Source organism: Hypanus sabinus, chromosome 1 (assembly GCF_030144855.1).
Source record: "Hypanus sabinus isolate sHypSab1 chromosome 1, sHypSab1.hap1, whole genome shotgun sequence".
Lineage (NCBI taxonomy): Eukaryota > Metazoa > Chordata > Chondrichthyes > Myliobatiformes > Dasyatidae > Hypanus > Hypanus sabinus.
The window spans coordinates 96,000,004-96,015,920 of NC_082706.1; positions in this window are offsets into that span (position 1 = coordinate 96,000,004).

Here is a 15,917-nt window from a genome sequence, read left to right on the forward strand (position 1 = left end):
CTCAAATGTTTGTCACTGGATATACTATTCAGGGAAAATAAGTACAGTGCAACGCGCCTTCATAGTGCGAGATCTGTTAAACGTTTTAGAATAATATTTTTGAAATGGATGTGTACTTCAAGGAGCGTTAATGAATCACTTTAATAGTGTCTGCAATGCCTTTCCCAGTTGTAACATCCGGTTTTACAGATGAGACAATCCTGGGGGTGGAAGGGAGGGGAGACTGGCATTATGCATTTTCCCACCGCCATGCCTCATTGATAATTGTCCGAATTTATTTAATACAGTGAATCTTCATCAATATATATATTCAAGCCATTCTCTAGTAAAACAGCGAAAGCTCATGCACTGTATTAGCAATGAATCGCCGAGCGTATTGAGTGTCTTCTGTGGCAACATCTTAAACTCTCAGATGTGCTTCGAGCGATGAGAGTATGGGCGACTTTTTAAATCCATATAAAACAAGCACGTTTCCATATCTTGTGGGAAGGAACAGATCTAAGTGTGTCTAAACGTGTTGGCATGTGCCTTGTGAGTAAGCATCACTCACATGTGTCTAACATGCAAATATCTTTCTATTCATTAAGTGAATATGTGCATACTCATCATCAGTTTGCCAGGTTAAATTTATTTTCGGTATATTGCTGTCTATACCCTTCAAGTATTCACCTCTGGTTTTGAACGCAGCTGTACATTTACATACAGGTAAGCATACGGTATAAAGGGAGGCGACAAGAGAATCTATTAACATGAAGTCTGTCGTAGCGTTCCTGGAAGAATGGATGATCCTGTGAAGATTTGTGCGTGGAGCTGAAGGGGTGGAAGATGGAAGGGCAAAGTAAGACTTCCCTCAAAGATTGACCAGCTTTTCTGCCACACATCTGCCCCAACGATCAACACTTACAGTAGCTGCCACTTGCAAGAATGTGAACGTCATCTGAAGATAGCGACAGTCGACAGTCCCACGGGGCTCTTTTCTGAGAGAGAAATAAAAGATAGGGTTTCTTCAGCGAGGACGCTGGGACTGACAGATAATAAAGGACGTGTCAATTTTATTTTGAGGTCTGCTATTTTTTCTCGGCGGCGGGAAGGCACTGTGGATTGAAAACCACTTCAAATGATGAAGTATCTATTTCCATTCGCCGGCGTTCTCAGACACGCACAGAACAGCTTCTGCTGAGTACGGCCGGATGCAAGCGGAGCGCATTTTTCTTAAGCACACTGTGCCCTCTAGTGATAACAGCCTGGAAGCTGATTATCATCCGGAACGGCGAGCGAGCGATCAATGCGATCGCATCTCAAAGATATAAACTTGACTTTCTTTAACACTTTGTCGCCATTAAAGTAATGTAGAAAGCGCACCAAACACCAATTCACAACAGAAAAATGCTGAAACTCAGAACTGTGTGCTTAACTACATTTTAGGGGATATAGTATAAGACAATGGAAATCCAATTACTTAGAGCGGCTGGACGCGGCGTAAAAACTTGACAACTGTTTCTCTTCTCGCGTTGACGGACTATTTCGTGATCATTTAAAAGTCGGTCTTTTCAATAAACGGAGACGGTCGCCAACTCCGGCTGAACTCTGAACCTGCCGAGCAGACACCGAGGGTACCCTCGGAAATGGCGGAGTCTTACCCGACGGGAAAGGTCGAGGCTGAGAAACAGCCGTGCAAAGGGGCGAGGATGTGCACAGGTGTGAGATGCATCCAGTCAGAGGGTGGATCGCTTTTGCAGAGTGTGTGTCGGTGTGCAAGAGTTTCATTGCGACCCAGTGTGCGAACGAATGCTCCCGAACATTGGAAAAGCGATCATGCTGACAGATAAGATGTCCTCGCAGTATGTGAGAGGATAACATGGAGAAAACTCAAAGTTAACTGGAAGAGGAACTGGGAGAAATTCATGTAGAACAAAGGACCAGGGGTTAGGGGGGAAAGGCGATCCACTGAAACTGGAGATTTACCTTTTAACACAATCAGGATGAACGAGGGAGCAAAAGGCAACCAAGTAGGGATGAGCAATGTTAAGAGAAGTGCAACATAAATAGCGTGGTGTCAAGCGTTATTCAGGATTAAGAATAGTCCAGAGAAAGAGTCTTATACAACCAGCGATCTTGCAGCTAACTATAGAACATTGAACAGTACAGCTCAGGAACAGCCCCTTTGGCTCACGGTGCCAAATTAAACCAAATCTACCTGTCTGCACATTATCCATATCACACATCCATGTGTGCTCATGTGTGCTCATCCAAAAGCCTCTTAAATATCACTACACTGCCCTATGTGCTCTAACGCTACCTCTAGCAGCCCCATTCCAGGCACTCCCATTGTGCAAAACATCTTTTTGCCCCTCTCGCCAGACATGCCAGGAACACTTCATAGAAGCTTAAGAGTTTTGGTTTGAGTAAAAGATTTTTTTTAAATGCCAATAATGTAAGGGAAAAAAAGCTCCTCCCTGCTTCTTAGGAAATCCTTTGGGCCGGAGAATAACTCTTTCCATTCTGTCTCTGTGAGTTTTGTGAGCTCAGGAGCACAATGTGGGAACTGTGGGCTCTTCGCCAGAGGAGATGGCTGATGGGGTGGATGTGATGAACGTTTGTGAGATTGTGCTCTCCTTGTGCTACTTACAAAGTTTCTGCTCTGGCTGGAGGTTCTCAAACACCATTGCGAATGCTCCTTCTCCACTTTGAGTAGTCGTGAGCCCATACACCCAACGTTTTCCCGTTTTCTTTGAGGAAATTTAATCAGCATATTAGACAGTGGTTGGAAATGGGTGTGTGCTGGCATAGGTGTAAGAGGATGATAGGTATCTAATGTCAGAGAAGGGAACTTTACAGAGAACTGTATTTATATGATGTGCCCAATGACTGCATGGATTATAGGGATATAGTTTTCAGAAATGCAAAGAGATAAAGTAACTTGCATTTATTAAAACACTGTAACTCAATCATAAGGACTTGGTGATGTCAGAAACCCTGGGGCTACTGTTATACAGTAGCTACTGATGTCAGTAGTTACAGTATCAATTTTCAACCAGCAGCCTTTTATTTATAATGCCTGGCTATAAATCCAATTCTCACAGCCAAGGAGTTCTGTTTTCATGCAGTAAATTTGCAATGTATTACATATGAGAAGCCAGGCCTTCTTCCCAAAGCATTTGTATAAACTCTGCTTCAAGTTGGCGAAAACCCAGGAGGTTCATTGAACTCCCTATGCACTTCTTAATCTCAGTTTGACCCAGTGCTTGGTTAATGCTGTGTCAACGAAACCTCACTGTAAAAATTAAGAAAGCTCGCCAGCAGTGATTTTGCTGTCCCTGACATGATTACCATTCAGGCAAAGGCTACAGAGGGATTCCCTGGCATCCAACAACAGTATGCCATCAAGCTAACTAAGCAACTGATGACAATTCTTCACTCCCAGACAATAAACAAGGATGAAAAAGCTTATATTTTTATAAATGCAATACTAAGTGAAATAACGAATGAGAAACAAAAATTGGAATATTGTGGAGGCTAAAATATCATGAAAATACATAATTGTGTTAAAAATGATGGATTTTTCAAATATTTTCAAAGGTATGACAACCCTCAGGTATTAAATTAGCTCCACAGAAATTCTTTAGGGGTAATTATGCTTTATAATGCTTGGTTACACCTCATTTAACAAGACTTCATAATGTTTATACAGTGAAAATTCCAGATTAAAAAAGTTGGCATTACATCAAGTAACTGATATAAGGCCTTTTTTGATATAAGGTCTTAGTATGGAAAAAAGGCCCTTAGACCCACCTAGTCCATGCCTAGCATAAAACACTTGTCTACAAGAATCTCATTTTTCATCTCCCATCTCCTTCAAATCCCCCTCCCGCCCCCAGTAATGTTTCTTGTGGGGAGCAGAATTCAGCTGACCACAGGTACCAGAATTTTCTGATTAGTGTTTAGCTTGACGGTAAGCAGAAAGACCACCACCATCATCACACCATTTTGTTAGTGCTTTTCCCTTGTACTACCTCAATTTACTGATGAGGTGAAATGATCTGTATGGATGGCATGCAAAACAAAGTTTTTCACTATTCCTTAGTACAGGTGACAAGAATGAACCAAATCCCATTTGCAATTGCTGGGTCATTGTGTTGCCTAGACTGGAGGGAGACAGAACATTATTATTGTTGAGAACAGCTTCATGTTTATCAATGGTCCAGTATTATCAGTGTCACCAAACCTTAAACTTATATTTTAATAAAGTTCTTTTACAATCCTTTCAAATTGACTTATTCGGAGGGAGAAAATAATGAATTTATCATGGGCGTAATTGCACTTGCTGTCGTGGCAAGAGTAGGAATAATTCTTGACAGTATTATTGCTACTCCTGCCATTGACCAATACGTAGCTTCTGAATGGTGTGCATTAGCACAAGAATAATCCAGTTAGTGTTGCCATAGATTAGAGGGACAGTGTGCTATACTAAGAAATGGCCAATTGAGAAATATTAGAATCGATTCAGACATATTATGTTAAATATATCTTAAACTAATAAGATTGCATGAAGATAAAGATATTCATACATATGGCCATTTCATCTGTCTCAGGTAACACTGTAAAACTATCTAGACCAGCGTTTTATAGATTTTTCTTCTAACTATTGAGTCAGTAATCTGTAATTTTCAGGCTTGTTAAATGTAAATCAACAGATTACCAACACAGTAATTATTTTAGTTATATTTTAATCTTTAGTTAGAAATGCAGCACTATAACAGGCCCTTCTAACCCAGCAATCCCACACTGCCCAAATACAACAAGTGACCAATTAACCAGTTAACCATGTGCCTTTGGGATGTGGGAGCAAACTGGAGCACCCAGAGGAAACACATGTGGTCACAGGGAAAACTCCTTACAGACAGCTGTGGGAATTGAAACCAGGTCATTGGCACCATAAAGCACTGCAGTGCTGCCCAAACATAGGCAGTGTGGAAAAAATTCAAATTAATGGCAAGTGAATGGTTGCAAATCAGAAATCTTAGACATGGAGCCCTTTTTAAAAAAAATTCAGCAGAGTCCTAAAAGAGACCTAAATTCCATTTGACATTAAAATTCTTTCAAATTGTATTTAGTATTAGCTTCTTAGCCGATATCTAATAATATTGAGAGTGACAATCTAAAGAGCAAGTATGATGATTTTGTGAAATTTATGTCCACTGCAGTATTTCCACAATACAATTAACTGCAGAAATCCCACGGTTTCTGTTGGCATTTTTAGTGCTCTTCCACATTTGTTGACAACATTTATGATCACAGTTAAGGAAAATAATTTGAACTGACATGAATTTAAGTTAATTATGAACATTGCCTGAAAATCTTATACATGTTACATGAATTATATTGCATGCAAAACTGTATTTGGCGCTAAGGAAGCTTCTTCTATCTTCTCCCTAATTTTATAATTATGTTTCAACTCTGAACAACATTTACATTACATTACAGATTGTGCCCTGTGTAGCTTGGTTTGTTCTATATGACTGGCTGCACTGTAAACTTAGCAACATCACAACTGATGGACATAAGCAAAATAATCTGACAGCATAAAGCATCAGAAAAGGGGAAGTCAGCACAACAAAGATCACTTTCTTTAAAGTCAGTGGTAAGGGGTGTTTTTTCTTTGATTCTGAACCAAATTACTTTACAGTAAGTTAGCCTTCATTGGAGGTCATCCAAAACTGAAATGGGTCTTTTAGTTGCGTTGGCCATCCAATACCCATTTACCCTAATCATACTGCTTTCCTGATTTTATTCTCCCTTATTCCCAGAATTCCTCCACATTTTACACACCCACACTAGGGACCATACAAAATGGTATTGAAAAACAAACTCCTGAGATCTTGTATCACTAGACTCAAAGACAAATAGCTGAACCACCCGACTCAAGGATACTGGAAGGTTCATTAAGCTGAACTTCTTAAGCACTAAGAGCTGAATTTTTGCAGCCTTAATTTCCTAGTTTACCTCATCATGGCCTTTGCACTTCATTTGTCTGCCTGCACTGCCCTTTCTCTGTAGCAGCCGTACTAGATTCTGCACACTATTTTTTACTTGCTATCTTAATGTAGTTATGTACAGTCTGGAATTATCTGTCTATATGGCACACAAAATAAAAGTCTTTCACTCTATCTCAATGCACGTGGTAATAATACACATTCATTTGGGATGCAGGAGGACCTGAAGGATACCCACACAGTCATAGGGAGAACTAAGAACTCCACACAGACAGCACTAAAGTTCAGAATTAAATTCAGATCACTGGAACTGTGAGACAAGAGATTTCTTGGAGGATTGTCCAACCTCTATAATGTCTTTTGGTGAAAAACACAATGAAGGCAACAATACTGTACAATAAGAGTGAAATATAATTATTGCTATGTCATCAGTAAATAATTTAATTTATAAAAATCACCCTTTATTCTTAAACTATCTATATGTGAAAAAGGTATGCAAAATATTTAGTCATTAAGGCTGTGGTTCTTTTAAGGAGTAATACCAATTTACCAACCAGTCAGTCAATTCTAAAATTATTTTGAATCCTCTGCATTTGTGCAGGGAAAACGATCAAAGTAACCAGAATTGAGTGATTAAATTTATTTTTTATGTGCTTATTTCATTTCTGATTATAATGCGTTACTGCAGACTTGGCAGTTTAAAGTAATGAAACTAAAACTGGTTGAGTTTCCTGTAAGATATGACCTGTGCAAGTTTATATCTCTGTTGCAACTTATACAATTATTGGGAAATATCTTATTATTTGTGTTATTTTGTACATAGACATTAATATTTTGTAAAATAAATGCACTTTCTTTAGTGGTCATAAAGAAAGTGTAACTTCTTTGAGCAAGTCTTTGACTTTATTCTCTAATCATTATTTTTCTGAAGGATCAGCCTTTATAATTTTTGAGACTGCACCTCTGTAAAGCAGTTTAAGATGTCATGACAAATAAATAATCAGCAATTGAATTACAAATAGAAATATCAAGATACAACCAGCCAAATATTATATTAATGCATTGGTGCAGTTTAATGTAGGTACATATAGCCGGCAAATTGTAAGCAGGAAAAGCTGTTAAATGTTGCTAAGAAAAATTACATCTTTGCTGCCTGTAGATTAGCTAAGAGGGTGTGGAGGAGGATGAAAGGGTCTTTGTCTCAATTCATCCCCAGCAGTTGTGTAACAGAGAACTCTCCAATCGTGGAGTGTTCCTGGGACATACACCCAAGACAGGCTTCAAGCACTGTTGGAAGATCATCAACTCAGTGAAGTACACCTTTTGGTCTTCTTGAAACTTGTTGGTCTTCCAGGACATGACATGTCCATGAGGGAATGCTGCCGACTTGCACATTCCAGGCAGAAGGAGTACATGCTGAGGGATGCATTGAAATTTGGTGCAACCAATGCAAACACTCTGTGGGAGAGGACAACATTTTATGACCTTTCCACTAATGGACATAAAGGGATTGAGCTGGGTGGGGTAGTCTCTCAAACACTGAAATGCTGTTATCACACCAGGGTGCCACCTGAGCAGCAACTGTTGCAATGGCTTTAAAAATGTTAATGTTATGGAATCTACAGTATTGACCATAAGACATTAAGAATGTAAAAAAAGTTCTGCACCGCTTATTTTTAAATTTTTTTAATTTAAAAATCAATGTTGTGTTTGCAACAATAACAAGATGGATGTTTGTCTACATGTAAACTGTGCTGTACCTGCTCTGCATCTGTATGCTGAAAAAATTCCATTCCACAGCTTGGTAGGTTCATCAAAGTTCATTTGAAAACTACTGAAAAGTTGGTAAAAAAAATCAGCCAGGTCTCTTTAAAAAGCAGGTTTATAAATCATTGTAAGGTGATTCAATGTAAAGGCTTAGTTGTTTTAAAAAGTGCATCACAAACAAGTCTACAAAAGCTAGTTCACTTGGAAATTCAGCCGTAGGAATGTTTTCATTACCTTTCTAATGAATGCCACACTGCATCTAATGCAGGTATTTGCATTTCAAAAGTCCTACTTAATAATTTCTGCTCTACAGTCTAAATTAGCAGAATAAGCATAACAGAGGGTTTAAGGGAGAGAGGTGGGCTACTTGTGATCCCTTATCAGTGTCTGTGTAACATTAAACAGCATTACAATTTCAAACAGTGGAATGCAAGACATTTACTGATAGAAATCATTGGTTTCAGACAATTGTTCTTGCAAGGTGCTTCTTGATGGGCTTGTAAGTTTTATGTGGCTTTAGATTTAAAATTTAAAGGATCTGATTTGAAGTAAAGTTTCTTTACCAGCAATACTGTAAATGTTTTTGCAACTCGCATGATGCTTGAGGAATTCAGTGTATCTGGTAGCATCTAGGGAGAGAAATGGACAGTTGATGTTTTGGGTTGAGATTCTTGTGTCTCTGTAGATTTTCTTTCCATCTAAATACTGTAGCTGTTCTATTTCACTCACTGAAGTAGCACCTGCTACTTTCAACCACAACCATTCTGCTAAAGAATAATTAGGGATCAACTGCAAATGTTGTCCTGTTTGGTGATACAGTATATGAACAGACTTTAAGAAACACGCAGTATAAAGTAACAAACGTTCTCAAGTTTTCAGACACATAATTCATCATTATAAAAGTGAGCACAGTAACAGATAGACTAATCCCTTCACCACTGGTCTGTAGCAAGTATTCATCCACAACTGGATGGTGATTTAAAACATAACTTGTACACCGTGATTTATGATCAGTTCTATAGCTGTAACCTGCAGTACCTCATGAACACAGTCTTCCAGCCTTCACTACTCAATTACCTAAATTGTGGCTCACTTCACATTCTTTATGGTATATTTTGGAAACACTTCTCAAGAGAACTAGGGCATTCAAGTTTTGAGACACAATACTAAAAATCTCAAACTTATGAGGATACAGGAATGGCAGACCTCAAATGACACCAATGTTCAGGTAAGCTTCAGTACATAAATCCTTATTATGATTGGACTCCTTTTTCTTTCAAATTATCACAATATTATAATAAATATGGAGGTGGTTAAATAAAGGGGTTATAGTATATTGCATTGCAATATTGTTACTTTCTGTTTCATTCTGATTTAATGCAGGGGGCATTTGAAATTAATTAGAAAAATGTTAAACTGACTTACCTGTGCTAAGCAAGCATCAGGGTTTATCAGTACAATTTAGACCATAAGACAATAAGACATAGGAGCAGAACCAGGCCACTCATCCCATTCAGTCTGTTCTGCCATTTTATCATTCTTTCATGGATGATTTATTATCCCTCTCAATCTCATTCTCCCTGTAACCTTTGACACCATGATTAATGAATAACCTATCAACCTTCGCTTTGTATATACCCAATGACTTGGCCTACACAGCTGTCTGTGGTAATAAATTTTACAGATTCACCACCTTCTGGTTAAAGAAGGTTTTTCTCATCTCTGTTCTAAATGGACATGCCTCAATTCTGAGGTTGTGCCTTCTGGTCCTAGACTCCGTCACTATAGGAAACATCCCCTCCACATCCACTCTATCTAGGCCTTTCAATATTCAATATGTTTCAATGAGATCCTCTCTCAATCTTCTAAACTCCAGCAAGCACAGGCTCAGAGCCATCAAAGGCTCCTCACATGTTAACCCTTCCATTCCTGGATCATTCTTGTGAACTTCCTCTGGATCCTCTCCAATGCCAGCACATCTTTTCTTAGATAAGGGGCCCAAAAGTACTCATAATATTCCATGTGCACTCTGATTAATGACTTAGAAAGCCTCAGCATTACATCCTTGCTTTTGCATTCTAGTCCTCTTGAAATGAATGCTAAGATTGCATTTACCTTCCTTATTATCAACTCAATCTGCAAGTTAACCTTTAGGGAATTCTGTACAAGGACTCGCAGGTCCTTTTGCACCTCTGATTTTTGAATTTTCGCCACATTTAGAAAATAGTCCATATCTTTACTCCTTCTGCCAAAATGCATGTCTGTGCACTTTCTTACCCTATATTCTACCTGCAATTTTTTTTGCCCATTCCCCCAAGTCATACAGACACCCTGCTTTCTCAACACTACCTGCTTATCTTCATATTGTCCACAGACTTGGCCACAAGGCCATCAATTCCCTCATCCAAATCATTGACAAATAACGTGAAAAGAAGTGGCCTTAACACTGACACCTGTAGCACACCACTAGTTACTGGCAGCCAACTAGAAAAATTCCCACAATTTGCCTCTTGCCAGTTAGCCAATCTTCTATTCATGCTAATACCTTTCCTGTAATATCATGAGCTCTTATCTTGTTAATCAACCTCATGTGCAGTACTTTGTCAAATGCCTTCTGAAAATCCAAATAAACAACATCCACTGACTCTCCTTTATCTAGCCTGCTTTATATCTATTTCTTGGTAAACAGCACCATCTCATGAGATTTTTTGCACATTGCATGTTATTTGTTGAGTCTATTGAGTTTGCTTGCATGCAGTCATTGAAATGGAAGCACATCTGAGACTTCCATCCATACGTGCACAGAGATTTGACACAGAGGCTCATTGATAAATTTGAAGAATTGAACCTGTCAGCTGCTCTGTTGCTGGATTCATCATGGAGAACTACACTGGGAAAACCTCCTCTTGTACCCTAAAGGGATTAGTGCAAGATCCAAGACCTCATTGATTGATACTTACAAACCTTTGAGGCAAGAGTTGTGAAAGGTAAACTGAAAAGCTGCATTAACAGGTGTAACATCATGCATTCATCAACTATTAATGCACAGATGGCAGCATGGTAGCATAGCCGTTAACATATTGCTTTACAATATCGGCTGTAAGATCAGAGTTTGATTCCCACCACTGCCTGTAAGGAGTTTGTACATTCTCCCTATGACTGTGTGGGCTTCCTCTGGGTGCTCCAGTTTCCTCTCGAAGATATACGGGTTAGGATTAGTAAACCATGGGGATGTTATATAGCTGCTGGAAGACTGGGGACAATTGCAGGCTGCCTAGCACAATCCTTACTGATTTGATTTGATGCAAATAATGTTTTTCACGGTATGTTTGGATGTCCATATGATAAGTAAAAATAATCTTTAAAATAAAATCTTTAAGATCTTTAATCTTTCTGAATACATAAATATATTTTAATAATGAAGAATTAATACATAGTTTATCACATATATACAGTACATCCATCTCAAGCATGCCAAACCAACATAGGTAGTCAAATCGTGTCTAATAGAGAAGTTAAGGGTAGTTTTACGACAAAGGAAAAGGCTTGTAAAGTTGCTAATAAAACACAGTACGATTTTGAATTGGGGGAAATTTCAGAATAGAAAATTCTGAAAAGTTCAGAAAATTTCAGGATCATCAAGAAATTGATGAGGAATTGGAAGGCAGACTGCAAATTCTCTTGTGTGAATTTTTTTTAAATGCAGACTGTAAAAGGAAACAATAATTAGAAGTTTATGTGAGGCTCTTAAGGTCTAAAATTAGGGATATCATTAAGCACTTAATAATTTAAAGAAATTAGGATCAGTTTTATTATAATTATCTAATATGGCTAGAGTTTGTTTTGTGGCAGCAGTGTAATGCAAAGACTTAAAATTGCTATAAATTATAAAAATAAACTGTGCAAGGAAAAGAATAACAAAATATTGTGCATGCAGCATTCTGAAATCTGATGGCAGTGGGCAGAAGCTGTTACTGAATTTTTAAGTGTAGGTCATCAGGCTCCTGATGGTAGTAACGAGAAGAGGACATGTCCCAGATGATGAGAGTCCGAAGTGACAGATGCTGCTTTTTTGAATATGTGTTCAATGGAGTTTTGTGCCTGTGATAGAGCTGGCTGAACCTACAACCTTCTGCAGCCTCTTACAATCCTGTGCATTAGAGTCTTCATACCAGTCTATGATGCAATCTGTCAGAAAGCTCTCCACCATGCATCTATAGAATTTCGAAGTATCTTTAATGACAAACAAAAGCTCTTCAAACTTCTAATGAGGCATAGCCACTGGTGTGGCTTCTTTCTGATTGCATCAATGGGTTGGGCCCAGGATAGATCCTCGAAGATGTTAATGTCCAGGAACTTGAAGCTGCTCATCCTTTCCACTCCCTTTCAATGATTACTGGTGTATGTTCTCTTAACTTCCCCTTCCTTCTTGAAATCCACAATCAATTCCTTGATCTTGCTGATGTTGAGTGTGAGACTGTTGTTGCAACACCATTCAACCAGCCAATCTATCTCACTTATTAATTGGTAATTGGTTTACTGTCAAATGTGCCTGGATACAGTGAGAACCTTTACTTTGCATGCAATCGAAGCAAAAAAAATCAAAATGCATTGAGGTAGTGCAAAGGCAAAAGCATTAAGAGAATGCTGACTGCAGTATGACAGTTACAGAAGCAGTGAATGCAGGTAGACAGTAGGTGCAAAGGCCACACCAAGGACGATTGAAAGATTAAAAGTTCATCTTAATCATACAAGAGGTCCAGTCAAGAGTCCTGTAACAGCAGGATAGAAGCTGTCCTTGAGCATGATGGTGCATGCTTTCAAGATTTAGTATCTTACATTCAATAGAGGAGAGAATGATTGAGATTGGAGGGATCTTTGATTATGTTGGCTGCTTTCCCAATGCGGTAGGAAGTGTATACAGAGTCAATGTAAGGTAGGCTGGTTTTCATGGTCTGAGCTGTTTCTACAATCACTGCATTTCTTGCTGCCTTGGACAGCAGTTTCCATAGTTGGCAGAGCAGTGTTGCATCAGGATAGGATGCTGTCTATGGTGGAACCAAAAAAACTGGTGAACAAATGAAATGAAGAAAAAGTGACAGCGTAATGGAGCCTGACATCAGTAGTTGGGGAAATGCTTGAAACTATTATAAAGAAAATGGTTGTACAGTAATTACAAAATAATAGGAGGAATGGACAGAATGAACATGTATTTTTGAAAAGAATATTGTTTGACAGATTTGTTGGTTTTTTGAGATGATGACAATCAGTGAATATGATGTATTTGGACTTTATAAAAGCCTTTGATGAAGTCCCTTGCAAGATGTTATTAAAAAGATTAGAGCACATGTGATTGTAATATATTGGTACGGACTGAGAATTGGCTATTGGGCAAAGAACATGGAATAAGAATAAAGAGGTAATTTTCAGGTTTAAAGACTGTGATTAGAAGGGTGCCAAATGGATCAGTGTTGGGGCTCTAGCAGTTCAATCTGTATCACAGGTAAACCACAGGTTGCATCCTTTCCTTTCTTCTCCCAACAAAGCTTTTAGTTGCTGTTTTGCATAGGAGGGGACGAGGGGACTAAGTTTAATAAATCTGATTTTGTTCCTGATATTAAGGAGAATATAGAGTCTTCAAAGAATTATAAACAAGGTAAGTGAATTTAAAAGGATATGTCAGATAGAATACAATGTAGAAAATGTGCGATGATCCACTTAGTGCGAGGTAGAAACAGACCAATGCTGACAGTGAATGGTGTTGGTGCTCAGGTAGTCCTGCATGTCCTTCCTGAATGATTGAAAACTAATATACAGGTAGGACAAGTAATTGGTAAGGTAAACTTTATGTTAGTCCTTACTGAATTGAGCTTGATTTTGTAAAAATTGCTTCAGTATGTTTTATTAGTTTTAAATATCTCTGGAATATTGACAGCAGGTTGAACCAGTGAGCGTGGATTTCCTTATCGAGTCAACAACAAACAGGCGCTCACCCCCAGCTTCTCCAACACATGCATAGAATCCATTGGGAAATATCACAAGATCCAAGTCTGTGCAAGACAACGGCAACAACAATAACGGAGGCATCTCAGAAAACTTGTAACAGATCCACAAATGCAAAGTAAACCACAGGCTGCTTGCTCTCCTTTCTTCACCCATCAAAGCTTTTAGCTAATAACTCACACAAAATGCTGGTGGAACACAGCAGGCCAGGCAGCATCTATAGGGAGAAGCGCTGTCGACGAAGGGTCTCGGCCTGAAACGTTGACAGCGCTTCTCCCTATAGATGCCGCCTGGCCTGCTGTGTTCCACCAGCATTTTGTGTTTGTTGTTGTTTGAATTTCCAGCATCTGCAGATTTCCTCGTTAAAGCTTTTAGCTGCTGTTTTGCATGGGAGGATTGCATTGCACTGAGCCGGGCGTTTCCACCAAGGAATAGATTGGTACCTTGATGTAAATTGATAATAGGGGAATCTGTAAAAGGAGCAAATGTGCTTACCATGTATTGTAAGTAAGCGGTGAGCATGGACCTTTTATATTCTGAGCCATTCTGATTTTGAGGGAAGGGCCCAGACACCCGGGATTACTCTTTGGTTCTTCTTCCAAATAGACATAGAGGACCCTTTATGGCACCCATGTGTGAGTGAATGCAAGGTCCCAGTTTGCCTAATCTGGCAAAACCTCATCATGTTATACCACTTTGTTGGCCTAGCTTTTTAAATTGAAATCTCTGGAGTGAAACTCACTCATTGTTTTCCAACACAGAAGCAGTTGTGTTACCAAATAAGCTGGAGTTACAATAAAGAAAAGTTAACAAGATTCACTGAAAGGGTTATGAGAAAAACTTGAAAGAATTGCATTTCTACAGATTCTTCACAGCATTATCACTCTATACCCTGAAACTAATCCTAATCCAACCCCAGCTGCAATTTATACTTGAGATTGACATCGATCATATTTCTGTCAACTCTTAAAAATATCCCTTCCAATTTCAATTCTGTGTACCTATTTCTGGGTTTTCTTGGGTTCTCTACTACTTTACACCGAAGACATGAGTTGTTGGTCATCATCAATATGTCTAACTCTTACAATGATGGCCTCTGTTGGTGGAGTTCACCCGTGGATGTTGTATCCTAGCTGCTGAAGTTGATACTCAAGACAGGGCTGTACAATATGGAGTGCAAACTGTTGCCCATGCAGAAGGCTCTCCCTCTCCACACAGCTGATGAATCCAAAGGAATGACAGAGACCAACAGTTTGGCACCACCTATGTTGCAGGAGTTGCCAGTCAGCTTTGATCTCATGTTAGGACTGCCCTAGGGATTCCAGCTCTAGATTTTTCCTCAGGGCTTACACCCAAAGCCATCCCCATGACTAGGTATAGCATAAGGCAGCAGAAGTTTAAGATCTGATTTTTCCTTCTCCTAGATGAGGTACCGACCATGGCTGATGAGCCTCATCTGCCCAAAGTGACTGGTTTTAAAGGACCTTTGCACCTTCTGCTATCAGTAGAAACAGTTCCACCAGGCTTAATAATTAAGCTACCTGTGAAGGCCAGGAGATGGGCTTGTTTGACAAAGATGCACACCATTGGCAACATTTAATTGGCAGTGGATGCTTATCCCCACTAGCCCCCGAGCTACAACAACCTTAAGAAACCACTCTTGCGGTAGATTTAATAGAATAATTTAATGGTGCTTGATGAGACTGTGAGGTACCCAATGATGTTCATTCCACTCGTAAACAAACTCCCTTCCAAAACACATCTTCCCAAAGAATCTGTTGAAAACGTACAATTGAATGTTTGTCTCCAATTCTGTCAAATAACCTGCAAACAGATTTTGTTTATATTTGGACTTCAATGTTATAACTATGGAGTTATAAAATGTTCTGATTACTGATCAGCAGTGTTCAGTATCCTTGCATTAATAAATTCTTGCCTAAAAATATATCAGATAGTCTCATCTATTGGTTCATAGCGCCATCTAATGATCTCACTAAATATATCATCAAATACATTTTGCGTGCGTTAGAATCATCATACTAATTTGTTGAAAAAATTATTGATTGTAATTTCACTGATACAATAATTCCACATAATGAATACATAACTTGGAAGAGTGAGACATTGTAATCCACAGGAGAATTCTTGGCATAT